This window comes from Mauremys mutica, unplaced genomic scaffold, assembly GCF_020497125.1.
Source record: "Mauremys mutica isolate MM-2020 ecotype Southern unplaced genomic scaffold, ASM2049712v1 Super-Scaffold_100098, whole genome shotgun sequence".
In the NCBI taxonomy this organism is placed as follows: domain Eukaryota; kingdom Metazoa; phylum Chordata; order Testudines; family Geoemydidae; genus Mauremys; species Mauremys mutica.
This window is the reverse complement of record NW_025423265.1, coordinates 578,519-595,087: the sequence shown is the minus strand read 5'-3', so window position 1 is coordinate 595,087 and position 16,569 is coordinate 578,519.

Here is a 16,569-nt window from a genome sequence, read left to right as displayed (position 1 = left end):
CTGTGCATCACTGAGAAGCTGACATGAAAGCCATGTCTTATGAAATCTTGGGCAGTGACTCCATAGTTAACCCTGAAAGGTGGCTTCCATTCAAAGCTGTTTTTCATATTCTCTTTGCACTTTCACAGAAAGGTTCCTTTGGGGCTGACATTTTCCCTACTTAGTGTTAGTTCCAAAAGAATTTCTTTGGAAAGACTGAATTTAATTGAAACTGATATTCACTGAAAGACTGAATTTTTCATCAGTGTTCTAATAATTTGCCCACTCATGAATAAAGAATGGTGTGTGGTGCAAAGTTCATATTGTTCTGAAGTAATCCTGACTGAGCGCTTATGCAAAGGCCAAATGCACAAAGGCCGGGTTCTCAATTAAACAATATTTCAAAGGCATAATCCTTTATGTTGGTAGCTCTGACAGGGGTTATGAATTAAAAAAAAATATTTCTTCCTGTGTCAACTATGTTTGTAAATTCTCAGAACTTCCAAAAGTTATAACCCTATGGCCAATGGAGCATGTAACTGCTATGTGCCCAACAAGTCAGCCCTCTTGGGAGTTATAAGATCAGTTTCTTAACTTTTGTATACCACATACCCCCCCAATATTCTTTCCTGTGCACCTGCTGAACAGGCAATGTCTCCACTCCGCTCACTGGTTTCCAGCCCACACGGAGCAGCAGTGGGGTAAGGGCAGGAGTGTACTTTTTCCACAGCCATGTTGGGGTGATGCCGAGGCAAGATGGAAACAGACAGCCCCCCTTGGTCACCCCAACAACCAGCTGGCTTCTCTTGCCATAAGCCACACCCCTTAGATTCCTGTGGTTCACCCATGTTTCCCCTCTACAAAGCTGCCTCTGGTTCTCTCCAAGCTCTCCCATTGCCCTGGGGCGAGGGAGGGAAGGAACGAGGTCCTGCCTCCCCATAACAAATAGGGGGACCCACCTAGGGCAATTGGTTTATGGTTTTATGCATATTTGCCAGCTGTTTATTTTGTCCAGCGTCGCAAGAAGCTGCACATCACTTGGCATCTCTCTTTGGAGCAACATTAATTTTTACATGGATTTCGCAGAGGTAATTCTCAGGAACTGATGGGTGGACTTGGTGGAATACAGATGTTCCCCTGCTCCAATCTAGATTCTGCCATTTGAATGCGGCAGATCAGAGATGGGAGGCTTGAAGGTTCTGGGGGAGCACATTGCAAAGCCATCACATGCTGCTGCAGCTTCAGAGACATTACCTTTCTCCCCTGCGCCTTCCAATGGGGGAAAGAATCTGACCCTTGGATTGGAGTTTCTGCCTAGGTCCTACATGTAACACTTTGGGACCTGGTTGTCCTTGACATGTTACTCTAAGCCTGGAGAGGACTCACCTTTGGACTACAGCAGCAGTGGCTGCAGAGGCTCAGGATGCCGCTTCCTAGAATGCCTGGAATCAGGGGCAACAGAACAGGCCAAGGGGCCATGGCCCATCCACTTTTTGCCATGGGCCCGCCCCCTGCCCCTCCTTTTACTCCTGAGGCTCTGCCCCCTGGCCAGGCCAAAAGCATAAGCTGGAGCCTGGCCGGGGTAAGAGTGGCCCAGGGAGCCTGGGCAGCTGTGGGGAGCCGTGAACCCTCCGCCTGCCCTGAGCTGGGAGTCCGGGGGGTGGGGACATGGGCTGGTGGCTGCTCTTGGGTGGCCCCCTGCCCGGGGCAGATGGAAGGCCTGGGCTCCCCTTCCTGGCTCCAGCTTCTGGGGGACGGGGCCTCAGGGGAAGAGGCAGGGCAGGGGCAGGGCCATGGAGGGGACAGGGGCTCGTGGCCCCCCCCCCACTATTAGGAGGACTCTGTCACCCCTGCCTGGAACGCAGGGCGGCGATAGAACACACTGGAAGCTACTACCACAGCCAATCAGAAGCCAGAACTCAGAGACAAAGCATTTGGCTACGTTTTGCTGGTTGCTGGCTGCTGGTGGAGCGGAACGGAGGGAGAAGCATTGCAGCCTGGGAGGTGCCCATTCAACTTCCCATTGATCTCTGGTGGGGGCTAGTGGGTCACTGACGTGTGTCAGCTCAGCACAGACCAGCAGCCTAGAGACTAATAGAAGGTGTGACTCCTGCTCCAGCTACTGAGAGCCAGCCCAATTGTCCATTGGACTCCAAAGCAGGGAGCCTCAGCACCATCCTGCCCTTGTAAGAAACCCCATGGTTGTTTGTTTTGCTTGTGAGTTTTAAGTACAGCATGGCATCACTCGGGGTGAAAGTAACTTAAAACTCTTACCGATATGGGGGCCTGGCAGAAGGGGCGTGGCTGGGGGGGGTCAGCCTCCCCCAGCCAGCCCTTCAGTGCTGCCTGGCCCATGCCGCCTGGGGCTCTGGCGGCGATTTAAAGGGCCCGGGGCTCTGGCTGCTGCTGCCTTTTTTAATATTGCCACCTTACCACTCCTCTGGAATTTCACCAGTATTCCAAGATGTATTAACAATTTATTGGGGGGCAAGGGGAATTTCAGGGTCTGCAACATTCTGTCTCTCTCTGCACCTCTCTGTATCTCTCTCAGTCGTTCTTCTCAAATAGATGTAACCCTTCTGCCGGGCCGAAACGATAGCAGCAAGGGCTGGGTTCAATACATAGGGGTCCCTTCCCCACAACATAATGCAAATCCAGCTCGAGCCCCCACCCAGTGACCTGGGAAAATCTTACACTCACCCCTGGGCGCCTCGAAGGGGCAATACTTCCCCTCTCGCAAGCACAGAGTCTTGGTGTAGCAGAAAAGGTTTAATTACATAAGATAAACAACAACAAGCATTAAATCTGGAAAATACCTTAATTAGAGATCATGGGTCAAACCGTGAGCAAAGACCCACCCCAGCAAATTGGGCCGTGTCCTTCTTTCTGGGCCCTTGAGTCCAGCAACCCCCCAAATCACCCACAGTCCCAAAAGTCCCACAATCCAAAAGTCTCTGTCCCGGGTCAGTGCAGCCCCAGAGTTCAAGAGTCTCTTTGCAGAGGTCCCCCTCCCCAGCCTGGGTAGAAAGGGGCACCTTACGTGGGTTCGGGGCCAACTGCCCTGCCTCGTCATGGGGTTCTGCTTCCACTAGTCGTCCCCGCAAACAGCTCAGCTCCGCTTGCTCTGTGGGCTGCTCCGCTCTGCCAGCTGCTCTGGTCCACCAGCTGTCCTGTGAGCCACTCCAGCCGTCCTCACGAGCTGCTTGGCTCCACTCACCCAGTGGCTGCACAAACTGCTCCACTCCGCTCTGCCAGCTGCTCTGCTCCACGGTATAGCTTCAGGCTCCCCCACTCATAAGCACAGTACTCAGTGCTCTCAGCTCAGCAAGTCCAGCTCTTCAGTGATTTCAGCTCTTAGTGAGTCCAGCTCATAGTAGGGGGAGCCCCAGTGAGTTCAGCTCAGTAACCTGTATCTAGATTCTTAAGGGAATCAAAAGTTAACTCTGACATTCCACAGTGGAGAGAGGCACAGGTGGAACTGGTGCTTCTGGCTCACACAAGAAGCCTGCACCACCCAGTACAGATCTCTGTCCCCAGCCTCTCTCCTTTCAATGGGTTTTGGAACTCATGTGCCCCATCTAGCAAGTGCTATCCAGCTGACAAGGAAACCCCCCATCACAAGACAACTTTGTAGTTCCCCATTTACCCAATCGGGGTGACAACATTTCATTGCTCCTGCCCCAATAACAACGAAATTGGGGCTCCCACAGCTGTGAAAACAACCATCCCATACTGCTTTGCGGTATGCTAAGTGGGGTGGGAGTGCCCATGCAAATAACTGAAATGCTAATGCGAATACTGGAACCTGCCACTCTGCACTCCCCATAATCTACCACCAGATGTCAGGGTAGAGCTCATCCTGACTCTGCTTACATCCTCCCCCCAGCCGAGAATTTGTCGTCCCGACAAATCACATTCCCTACTGTATCAACTTACTGGCCCCCATCAAACGGCCTCAGATAGCCCACTTTAGCTTCCACAAGCCTGTGTGCTAAATGTATTGGCTCCTCACTAGTCACCCCAGGTGCATCATAAGTTAACCGTTTCACTGGTCTTATTACCCTGTCTCGCCTATTGAGAATCTCTGTTGCTGTGGTAGGGGGGACATCCTCTGGAGTGACAGATGAGGAAGTTTCCTGTGAGTTCCCCTCAGATACTGGCATAGGCCCCTGCATTTCTAGCAGTGGAGGGTCGAAGGTGATTGGGGCATCTTCCATCTGTATGTCGCCACTGTCCAATAATCTGTGTAAGTCATCACATGGGGGTTCCACCAGTGGCTCAGGGGTGTCAGGAATGGGCCTAAATACTTCTGCCATAGGGTTTAGGGCAGAAGAGGAGGTGCTCTCTTTGGATTCAGCTGATTGAGACTGCAATCTTGTCTTCATCCTAGGATACACCATGGTTGTGTCTTCCTCCTCAGACTCACTCTCAGATGTGCTGAGTAGGGGTAAGTTAGCTGCAGGAGGCCGGCTGTCCACGTTGGAAGGTGGCTTTGGTACAGCACCTTCGTTCTGCCCAGTTGCCCTGTTGTGGCCCATCTGATAAGGGCTGCCCACCAATTCCCCCACCGGGAGCAAAAGGTTTCTATGCACCGTCTTTGTGTGCCCTGGACCCTCTTCAGGTTTGATCTTGTAGACCGGCAGATCTCCTAGCTTTTCCATCACCAAGTAAGGTATTGCCTTCCATCTGTCAGCTATCTTGTGTTTGCCAGCAATACCCAAATTTCGCAGCAGGACTCTGTCCCCTGGCTGGAGCTCTTGCAGACGTACCCTAGCATCATATCGATGTTTGTTGCGGTCTGCATTCTTCCGAGCTGCAGATGCAGCTAAGTGATAAGCATCCCGCAGCTTTTCTCGTAGTCGGGATACATATTGCTGATGAGTTTCATAGCTATCTCCATCCTCGGATACGCCAAAGCACAGGTCTATGGGTAATCTTGGTTCTCGCCCAAACATCAAGAAATATGGGGTGACTCCCGTAGCGTCGTTCTTGGTGGCATTGTAGGCGTGCACCAGAAATGCAACATGTTGGCTCCAGGTTGCCTTCTGCTCTGGCCGCAAAGTCCCTAACATATCTAACAGAGTTCGGTTGAACCTCTCTGGCTGAGGGTCACCCTGCGGGTGATACGGCGTTGTCCTTGACTTTTTAATTCCTGCTATCCTTAGCACCTCCTTTAGAAGGTGACTCTCAAAGTCTCGTCCCTGATCCGAGTGTATCCGGGCTGGGAATCCATAAACTGAGAAATATTTTTCCCACAGTACTCGGGCGACAGTGGTGGCCCTCTGATCACGTGTGGGATATGCCTGCGCATATCGCGTATAATGGTCGGTCACTACTAGAATGTTCCCAATATTCCTCTTGTCCACTTCTAAAGACAAGAAATCAATGCAAACCAGCTCCAGAGGTTTGTTGCTGGTGATGTTCTTCAGATATGCAGCCCTCGTGGGCAGAGTTTTCCTTTGGACACATCGAGCGCAGGTCTCACATTTCCTGCGAACATCTTCAGCCATCCGGGGCCAATAGAACCTACTGCGGATAAGTTCCAGGGTCCTCTCCATCCCTAAATGTCCAAAGTCATCATGCAGGGCCCTCATGGCCAGGCCTCTGTACTCTTTCGGCAGCACTAGTTGGTTCCGTTGCCTTTGTAGAGGGTCTGTGGTCACACGGTGTAGCACTCCCTGAATCAGTTTTAGCTTGGTCCATTCTCTCAACAGTAGTTTGCCCTCTGGGGTAGGTGGAACAACCGCAGCTGGGCCTCGCCCCTCCCTTTTGGCAAGCAGCACATCACGAATGGAAATATCTTGCAGCTGGGCTTCCTGCCAGTCAGCCGCATTGAGCACGGGCAGGGGAGATTGGTCCAAAGCAATATAGTTCACTGAAGCAGAAGGCACGCATTCAGGGGGCAGGCCCAAAGCTTCAGCAACGCATCCATGAAGGCTCTCATGGGTCTCCGGCTCTCGGCGACTCACACTGCAAATAGCTCTCACTCCATCCGTGGGTATCACAGCAACTCCTGGTGCTTGTGGACGCCTGGACAATGCATCTGCATCTACATTGCTTCTCCCTGATCGGTATTGAATGCTGAAGTCATAGCTAGCCAAAGCGGCCACCCATCTTTGCCCTGTAGCATCCAGTTTAGCACTTGTTAACACATAAGTCAGTGGGTTGTTGTCTGTCCACACCTGGAACTGAGCACCATACAAGTAGTCTCGAAATTTCTCAGTGATGGCCCATTTCAAGGCCAAGAACTCCAGCTTGTGGGTGGGATAGCGGGTTTCACTATCAGACAGTCCTCGGCTGGCAAAGGCTACAGGCTTACGCTTGCCTTCCACCTCCTGGTACAGTACTGCTCCCAGACCCTCCAAACTGGCATCAGTATGCAGGATAAATGGCTTGCTTGGGTCAGCAAAGGCTAGGACAGGGGCATGAGTTAGGCAAGTAATGATTTCTCGAAAAGCCCTTTCACATCTCTCATTCCACCGTGGCCCAAAGGGTTCGAAGGGGCCATAGTGTCTCTGCACGGAAGGCCCTTTATTCTTGGTCTTAGATTTGTTCTTGCTGGACTGATATCCCCTGGTAAGATCATTGAGGGGTTTTACAACTGTAGCATAGTTTTTCACGAATCTGCGGTAGTAGCCACTAAACCCAAGGAAAGTCTTGAGTTCTCTGTAGTTGCTTGGACGGGGCCATGTAGTGAGTGCTTCTATTTTATCAGGATCAGTACTCACACCCTCTTGGGACACGATGTGGCCCACATACTTCACTGAGGTCCTGCAGAATTGGCATTTGTCAATGGAAAGCTTCAAACCATACTCCTCCAACCTATCAAGCACTTTAAGAAGTCTTTCCTCATGCTCTTCCAAAGTTCTTCCAAACACAATTAAGTCATCTAAATAAACTAACACTTGCAGTAAATTCATGTCTCCCACAACTTTCTCCATAAGACGTTGAAATGTGGCAGGTGCTCCAGAAATCCCTTGGGGCATGCGTTCGAACTGATAAAACCCTAATGGGCAGATAAAGGCTGTCTTCTCCTTATCTTCTTCACCCAGAGGGATCTGGTAGTATCCACTCCGAAGATCCAACACAGAGAACCACTGACTTCCCAGCAAACAGTCTAAGGCATCTTGGACTCGAGGCATTGTGTACTGGTCAACCACAGTACGGCGGTTCAGGGTGCGGTAGTCAATACACATCCGGATTTTCCCATTCTTTTTACGTACCACCACAATGGGCGAGGCGTAGGAGCTGCGGGACTCGGTAATGATGCCGTTTGCAACCAGCTCTTGAAGATGTTGTCGCACATCTTCCATCTCAGAGAGCGCAAGCCTCCTAGATCTCTCTCTGAAAGGTCGGGAGTCATGTAGTCTGATGTTGTGCTCTACTCCTTTTGCGCATCCCACATCCCACTCATGCAATGAGAACACCTTGGGTCTTTCACAAAGTTTCCTCCTCAGGCGATCTTTCCACTCCTCGGACAATGGTGAATCTCCAAAGTCAAACTTTGCTGGGTCTATTGTCGGAACTTGAGTCTCACACTGGGGTTTTACAATTGATTCAGGCTCGAAGAGGTCTGCTATCTTTTGTCCTTGCTTCACAACAACATCTCTACTTGTTTCATTGGCAATCAGTATAGTCACCTTTTCCTGGGCTTCAGCAGGTAGGGTTATGACTCCACTGGGGACCAGCACTCCTTCCGGGAGCTCTCCTTCAACTGGCTGCTCTATCATTGCTAGTGCCCCTCTACTGCCTTTCAGCCTGGTACTCATGACAAGCACTTCTTGCTCTGTCCTTGCGGGCACTACTAAGGGGGTTGTGCCCATGTACTTCAGTGCCCCAATCGGTAGCTCAGATGTCTCCTTTTTAGCACTCTCAATTTTCCTATAGGCTTCAGCACAAAGCGTGTGGATCATCAGGGTACTCAGGTACTGGTCCCCAGCCCGTCGTCTGCAGTAATCCGCAAGCACCTTGAAGAGACTGGAGTTGGTCCCTATCAGCACAGACACATCAGAGGTCCCCTTAGGGTCAGGGCATATTAAGGCAGCTGTGTCTACCTCTTCCCTTACCCCAGCAACCTCCTCTGGGAATTCCAGGTGCACTATGACATACCCTTGGTAGGGGTATTCATCCATGCTGAGGCCACACAGACCAATGCCAGTCAGTGGCTGTATAGGCAGGTGCCTAAGCATCTGTTGGTAGAATGACTGAAATATAATAGTCACTTGAGATCCAGTGTCAAGCATGGCTTTACACTCCGCCCCTTCAATCCTCACCATGACCTCTGCTCGCGGCCCTATCAGTCCTGCAGGGATCCCAGTTGGACGGTCTCTTTTGGGGGAATCTTCAAATCCTGTAGGTCTAGGTGGTCTCCGTCCCCAGACCTTCTGGCCGCTACTGGGTCTCTCCCAACTGCTCCTCAGCTTTTCATACACTAAGGAGGGGTTCTCTTCCTTATGGCAGTTAGCAGCACTGTGCCCATCCTGACCACACCGGTAGCAAAATAATTGCCCTTTCCCCCTTCGCCGGGGTGGGACAGAGGCTCTAGATACTGACTTCTCCATTGTCACAGTCTGAGGCTCATTATTCCTGGAAACCTTAGCTCGGTCAATGATGCCTTGCAGCTCAGCTATCCGTTTCGTCAGGACCTGCATTTGTTGGGCAAGTTCCTCTGTGGTGCTCACCATCAGTACACTGGCCATTTGCAGTGGCGTTGTGCTGCCTGGTTCCAATGTTTGGGCTTCCCAACACTCGCTGGCAGTCTGCCTTTCTTCCTCTTCTCTGACCTCCTTTATCAGCTGGGAGTAACTTGGGGGATGTTCCTGCCGTTCTCTTAGTCGGAGATGAAGTAGGATCGGGTTCTGATATTGAGTCCCTCTTACAACTTGAGCCAGTCTGGTCTGATCCATCTGCTCAGCAGTCACTGCTCCCCTCATAACAGCTCTTTGAAGCAGTCTTTCCAGCCTCTGTATATAGGCTGAAATTTTCTCACCCCTTTGCTGTCGGGAACCAAGGAATTTACAGTAACTGTCTTCAGGGCTCTCTACGCTCCCAAAGGTATTATCAAGGGCCTTTAGGCAGTCCTGCACGCTAACCCCAGGGTCAATTAGCTTCAGGGTGCGAATTACATCTAGTGCTGGGCCACTAAGGCTCTCTATTAGACATCTTCGCTTTTCTAAATCGGGTACGGCCCACTCCCGCAGCATTTCAGTGGTATGCTCCAACCAGGGCTCAAACTCCTCTTTCCCATCAAATAACCTTAACTTACGACACGAGTTTGACGTAGCATATGCCAGCACAATCTTTTCCAATATATGCCCCAGTGCTTTTGCCCAATCATAGGCTGCGGCTGCTGCCCCTGAGCTAGAGGCTGCAGGACTGGGGCCCATCAGACCCGACATATTAGCCATTATACCAACAGTAATTTCCTCAAAACATAAACACAATTATTTCCCAATACAGTGAAACACTCAACATGTGCTTGCGAGGGGTACTGACCCAGGGATCCCGGACGAGCCCCCAAAAATGTAACCCTTCTGCCGGGCCGAAACGATAGCAGCAAGGGCTGGGTTCAATACATAGGGGTCCCTTCCCCACAACATAATGCAAATCCAGCTCGAGCCCCCACCCAGTGACCTGGGAAAATCTTACACTCACCCCTGGGCGCCTCGAAGGGGCAATACTTCCCCTCTCGCAAGCACAGAGTCTTGGTGTAGCAGAAAAGGTTTAATTACATAAGATAAACAACAACAAGCATTAAATCTGGAAAATACCTTAATTAGAGATCATGGGTCAAACCGTGAGCAAAGACCCACCCCAGCAAATTGGGCCGTGTCCTTCTTTCTGGGCCCTTGAGTCCAGCAACCCCCCAAATCACCCACAGTCCCAAAAGTCCCACAATCCAAAAGTCTCTGTCCCGGGTCAGTGCAGCCCCAGAGTTCAAGAGTCTCTTTGCAGAGGTCCCCCTCCCCAGCCTGGGTAGAAAGGGGCACCTTACGTGGGTTCGGGGCCAACTGCCCTGCCTCGTCATGGGGTTCTGCTTCCACTAGTCGTCCCCGCAAACAGCTCAGCTCCGCTTGCTCTGTGGGCTGCTCCGCTCTGCCAGCTGCTCTGGTCCACCAGCTGTCCTGTGAGCCACTCCAGCCGTCCTCACGAGCTGCTTGGCTCCACTCACCCAGTGGCTGCACAAACTGCTCCACTCCGCTCTGCCAGCTGCTCTGCTCCACGGTATAGCTTCAGGCTCCCCCACTCATAAGCACAGTACTCAGTGCTCTCAGCTCAGCAAGTCCAGCTCTTCAGTGATTTCAGCTCTTAGTGAGTCCAGCTCATAGTAGGGGGAGCCCCAGTGAGTTCAGCTCAGTAACCTGTATCTAGATTCTTAAGGGAATCAAAAGTTAACTCTGACATTCCACAGTGGAGAGAGGCACAGGTGGAACTGGTGCTTCTGGCTCACACAAGAAGCCTGCACCACCCAGTACAGATCTCTGTCCCCAGCCTCTCTCCTTTCAATGGGTTTTGGAACTCATGTGCCCCATCTAGCAAGTGCTATCCAGCTGACAAGGAAACCCCCCATCACAAGACAACTTTGTAGTTCCCCATTTACCCAATCGGGGTGACAACATTTCATTGCTCCTGCCCCAATAACAACGAAATTGGGGCTCCCACAGCTGTGAAAACAACCATCCCATACTGCTTTGCGGTATGCTAAGTGGGGTGGGAGCGCCCATGCAAATAACTGAAATGCTAATGCGAATACTGGAACCTGCCACTCTGCACTCCCCATAATCTACCACCAGATGTCAGGGTAGAGCTCATCCTGACTCTGCTTACATCGATAAAAGTTCATCTGTATTCTCTCCGTCTTGGCCTCTACGGATCCCTCCTGTTGGCTTCTGACAGGTAAGCCTGACTCTACATGTCTGCCAATACCAACTCTCTGCCTGGGCAATACTTGATGTGTACACTGTACCTCTGCAGACACCACATCATCTGTTGTAAGCACTTTCATGCACTGGGTAATGGCTTTCTTCAAATGCTTTTGAGAGGTCTGTGGTCAGATTGTATGTCCCGTAAGGGCATTGGTGTATTTTTCCATTCCAAGAGTATTGCTAACAATTCTTTTTCAGTTTGAGCAGATCTCTTCTCCATCATGGACGATGTTCTCCTTGCAAATGCAACAGGTTTTCCCCTTGGCAGCAAGGTATCCCCTAGACCCATCTTGGATGAAGCTGCTGGGGTTCCTATGAGTTGTAATATTTCTGTAATATTCTGTAATATTTCAGAATGGGAGCCTTCCCAATATCTCTTTTACTTTCCAGAATACTTGCTCATGTTGGTCTGTCCACTCTCATAAGGAGTCCTGATGTGACAGCTGTCTCAGGATCATGAATCTCTCAGAGAGATGGTTGCAAAATTTAGCGAAATAATTGACCATTCCCAGAAATCTCTGGACTCCATTAACATCCCTGGGTTTTGGTATTTCTCTAATTGCCCTCACTTTTCCTGGGTGTACGTTCAGGGTTTTGGGGTCAACAAATGTCCAAAATATGGCAACTTGGTTACTCTCAACCTGAGCTTCCCTAAATTCAATGTAATGTTTCTCTGCTTAATTTGTAGTCATTATCTTGCTATGCTTGTTCTGGATCGTCACCTTCTCCCACTGTCAGCACATTGTCTGCTATTGTCCAGAGTCCCATCAGGCCCTCCAATGCTTGGGTCAGTCTGCTCTGGAATACCTCTGGTGCCAGACTGATTCCCATTGGCATCCTTAAGCATCGGTACATCCCAAATGGAATTGCAAAGGTTGTCATCTAAGTGGATTCTTCATCCAGTTTGATGTTCCAGAATCCATTTTTTACATCACATATTGAAAAAAGTCTCACTTTAGACAAATCTGGTAATATGTCCACAATTGTAGGCAGAGGAAAATGGTTCCATTCTAAAGCTTTGTTTAAAGGCTTTGGCTCTATGAATATTCTTATTTTTCTAGATGGCTTTCTTACCACCACAGGTCTTCTTATCCAGTCGGTGCTCTTCTCTACAGACTATACTTCCACGATTCTGTGGGTTCCACTGTTCATCCTTCAGTGCCTGTAGTAATGCAATGGCTACTTTTCTTTATGGCAATTTAACCGACTTCACACTGGTGTCAATTTATATTTTATAATCACTGTCTAGCCATCCATCGCCCAGAAACATGTCTCTATACTTCCTCTGTATCATCTTCTGGACTCAGGTAATACCATCCAAGGTATCTCCAGTCACTCTACTATCCACTTTCATTAGTTCTGGAAATGCGCTTTCATCAGGTTCATGGCTTAGGTGGCCTAGATTCCCAGAAGAGGTACTGCTGTCTCATCGTCTGTAACCACAGTTTCTGGTGCTTCCTAGAGTCTTCTTCCACTGTGTTTACCAGCAGTTTGGTCACCTACATAATTGTTTTCATACTCATTGGTGCTCTTTTCAGTTACTGTGTATACCTTGGGTTTGTTTTTCTTCTCTCTGCACAAACACTTGGCTGCAAAACTATTAAAATTGGCACAAATACAACATTTTTTCCCCATAAGCCAGACACTTCTTTCTGTTTTGCATGTTTTCTCCTACAGTATTTGCATGTCTCTCTAATGTTGTTGTCTGCTGACGTATCTGATTTTGTTTTCCCTTTCTTATATATTACATGGATAGTTTCTGCGGACTGCCCTGCCAGGGTTCTAATCTTCCCTGTGGATAGCTCTGCTGCCCTGCATATCATCAAGTTTTTCCTCTAAGTTAAGCCAGGTTCCATCAGCAACTGTTCTTATACTCATGAGTCTCATAGCCTGCATGCTATCTAGTCTCGTATAATGCATCTGACGAAGTGGGTATTCACCCACGAAAGCTCATGCTCCAATACATCTGTTAGTCTGTAAGGTGCCACAGGACTCTTTGTCTCTTATAATTGAAACTTAAAAATTTCCAAAACTGCAGCTGGCTGCTGGCACTTTTCAGTTGGTGCTGTACTTGTCTACATCCTCTGCAGCTGCTTGATACCAAGGAAAGAAATTACATCTTTCCATTCTTTCATTCTTCCTGGAGTTACAGGAGTATCAAAACAGGCTTTTGATCAAAACTGCTTCTATGGTGCATTGAGCTTGGGAATTTCCATGCAGAGTCTCACTTATCTCTCTCCAGCTTTCTCCAATCAGGTAACATTGAGGTTAAATTCCTCATTCCAGCTCTTCCATGCTGGAATTAAAGTCTTAGCTTGCCAGATGAACATCCCTGGAGGCTTCAGCCCCTCTATCTTCTGTTACCCCAGTCTTGTCTTGTGAAACAAAATGTGTACTCGCAGAAGTATTCTGCTCTGTGAAGTGCCGCTCTGAATGGTCTGTCCTGCTGTCCAGAATTTTATTACCACTGGCACCATGTGTAATGCTTTGCTGTGTCTAGATCATCTGCCATATACGATGTCTCTCTGACACCAGGATAACTAACAAACTCCAGCTTTATTGTGGCTGCTTGCAACATGGCTTCTTCAGCCTCATGGCTTCTCTGACAGTCCCCCAGGCGGAGTCCTTCCAGCCAGTTTCCCCCAGGAAACAGTATGCTGTGAAAGTCTCTGCTAGCACATTTGCAGTGTTACAATGGGCACTGTCATGGGCAAACTGTGATCTGAAACTGATGAAACAAGGGAGAGAAGTGGCCTAGACAAATTAACATTGGTGCTGACTTTTATTTTATTTGTCCCTGGGGGTGCTCCACCTCTGCTTGGCCGAAGGCCCCACCTCCACTTTGCCCCATCCCCCCGAGGCCCCACCCTTGCTCTGCCTCTTCCTGCCCCCTCTCCGCCCCCTCCCCAAGGCCCCCACCCACCTGCTGCTCTCTGCCCTCCCCAAACCTCTCCTCCAGCTGCCAAACAGCTGTGACTGGTGGGTGCTGACCACCCACTATTTTTTTTCTGCTCCAGCCCCGGAGCACCCGTGGAGTTGGCGTCTATGTGAATAAACACTAAAATATTAGTTTAGCAGCAGTATCCTGTACTAGAAGGTCACGCACCTTGTTGGTAGGCCAAGCTGGCAGGTGGTGGCAGGGGCAGAAACAACGTCTCTAGCCCTCAACCTGTATCAGTTGCCTGGGATACTGCCACTCAACCTGAACTTTATTGTCAAGTCATCTGAGCTGCTTCTCTTCACTGTTTTATCACGTTTACATCAACAGTTCTCTCTGGCCGCAGACCAAACGGGCACTGGTCACATCAAGTCAAACAGTTTTCCCTGCACAAAAGCAAATGCTCTTGCCTGAGCCAGGCATAGTGTGAAGGGAGCAAGAGTGCAGGTCGCCAGCCCAGTTCCTACTCCGCCAATATCGCTGAGATCTGAAGCAGCTCCTGCTATTCCAGCCTGGATCAGATCCGTTAAATCCCCTGAGCTCAGAAGGACAGCGGATGGCTGTTCTCTGGGGCAAGAGTCCCGACTGGTTTCCTGCTGGTCGCCATCCAAAGCTGTAAGGAGGTGCACGTGTCTTTCCCCTTCTGACAGGGCAGGAGGCTGCACCTCCTCGCCGCTTCGCAAGCAGGGCACAGCTCACAGCCAGTGAGTCCACCTGGTGATTAGTCCAAGTAACAGTTAGTCCTGCCAAGTCCCTCAATCAAGGCAGTTAGCAGGCCTGGCCAGCAATCAGCCCAGGCCTTAATTAGTCTTTCTGCCCCAGTCCCTCAATCAGGGCGTTTCAGGCTGAGTCCGTGCAATATGGCCCAGCAATTCAGGGTGGGGAATTAGCTCCCAATCGGGAGCGACAGCAAATGCTCCTGGCACCCTAGCTCCAGTGGGCGCCGATTCCGGCTGATTCAGGCCGCCTGGCCTTTTAGTGTGGAGGTGCCCAGGGTAAAGGGACGCAGGTCCTCCCACTCCACTATGTCCCAGCCCAGGGCCCTATTAGTGGCGGGGTAGTTCACCACTAGGTCAGCGGGGATCCACCCACAACACAGTAGCCAGTTCACAATAGTTCCACAACCGAACCCTATTCAGTGTCCCTGGGCTCCTTCCTATCCGCCCCAGTTTGGGGCACCTGGGTTCTGGGGTTGTCCTCGGTCTCCCCTGGGTAAACAGCCAATGGCAGCCCCGGCAGTTCATCGGCGTTGCTGGTCTCCGGCAATTCAGGTAACTCCTCTCGTCGGGCAGCCATCTCCTTCAGCTCTAGGCTCCGGCAGCAAGGAAGAGAGAGACATCCTGCTCCTCTGGCAGCTCTCTTCCTACTGAGCTAGGAGGCTGGCCTTTTATAGTCCTGCTTCCTGTCCCGCCCCTCTGCTTTGGGGGAGGGGGGGCGCAAGTGGCCTGTTTCTGCCCACTAGGGGCTGATTTCGGGTCTCTCCCCTTCTGACAGGTGGGAGGCCGCGCCTTCTCGCTACAAAAGCCGATAAAACCATGTCTTTGGGTGTGGCACCAAGAGCACTTTCCCCTGGGTGAATTTCACAGCCTCGTTCAAGAGCAGGTAAGTATCAGAACCCATTTTACAGATGGGCGCTGAGCCACAGTGATAGGGAGTGAGTTCCCCAAGAGGCCACATTTCAATAATGAAACCAAGCGTGGAACCCAGGAGTGCTGACCCCCGATCCCCTGCGTCAGGCACTACGGTAGATCCCACCCTCACTCTAAGCCAGGAGGAGAGGGAGTAAGGGCTGCTTGCCATTCCCAGCTCTGGGAGGCAGTGTGCTGTGGGGGTTAGTGCAGGGACCTGGAAAGTAGGACTCCTGGTTCCATCCCTGGCTCTGTCACTGGCTCCTCTAGTGACCCTGAGCCAGTGGCTGCTCCAACCCAGGCCACAATTTCCCATCAGAGGGACTGGGTCCCCATTCCCTACAGCCCAGAGGTTGGGAGGCTTCAGGAATGGGTGTCAGGTGCTGGGGTTCATGAGATGGGGGGGGTCGTCCCCCCACACATGGGGTCAGTGTTCTGGCCCCGTGCTGCTGGCCTGACTTTACCTGTCCCACGGCAATAAGCCCTGCTCTGTGTTCACTGACATTGTCGTCTGCACCCCGCCCTGCTGGCAGGCAGTGTAACCCCCCAGGGCAGGGCCCCCTCCAGCCCGCACTGGGGTCGGAGAGCGAGGAGAAGGGAGGGGGGCAGAGAGTGCGTCAGAACATCCGCCCCAGCACTCCATCTCCTGCAGCAAGTGAGCGCCATTCAGCATGTCCTTCAGAGTGGGTGCTAGCCATTGCTAGCCAGGCGACCCTAAGCAGGAATGTCTTTGCCCCCCCCCCAAAACAGGCAAGTTCTTATAATAAAAAGCACATGGGGGGGCCCTTGAGCTGCTTGGGGCCCTAAGCAATTGCTTAGTCTGCTTAGGCCTGGCACCGGCTCGTTTCCTGAGTCACTTCCCCTTTATGTCCGGGGTGGGGCAGAAATGGGAGGGGGCATCCCCCCAATGAGAGAGTGATTTCCAAGCACAGCCCCCTGGAGCCTTTCACTGGGGACATGGGCAGAACATTCCTGCAGGGTATTCTCCAGAGCAGAGGTGGGCAAACTACGGCCCGCGGGCCACATCCGGCCCGTGGGACCGTCCTGCCTGGCCCTTGAGCTCCCGGCCAGGGAGACTAGCCCCCAGCCCCTCCCCTGC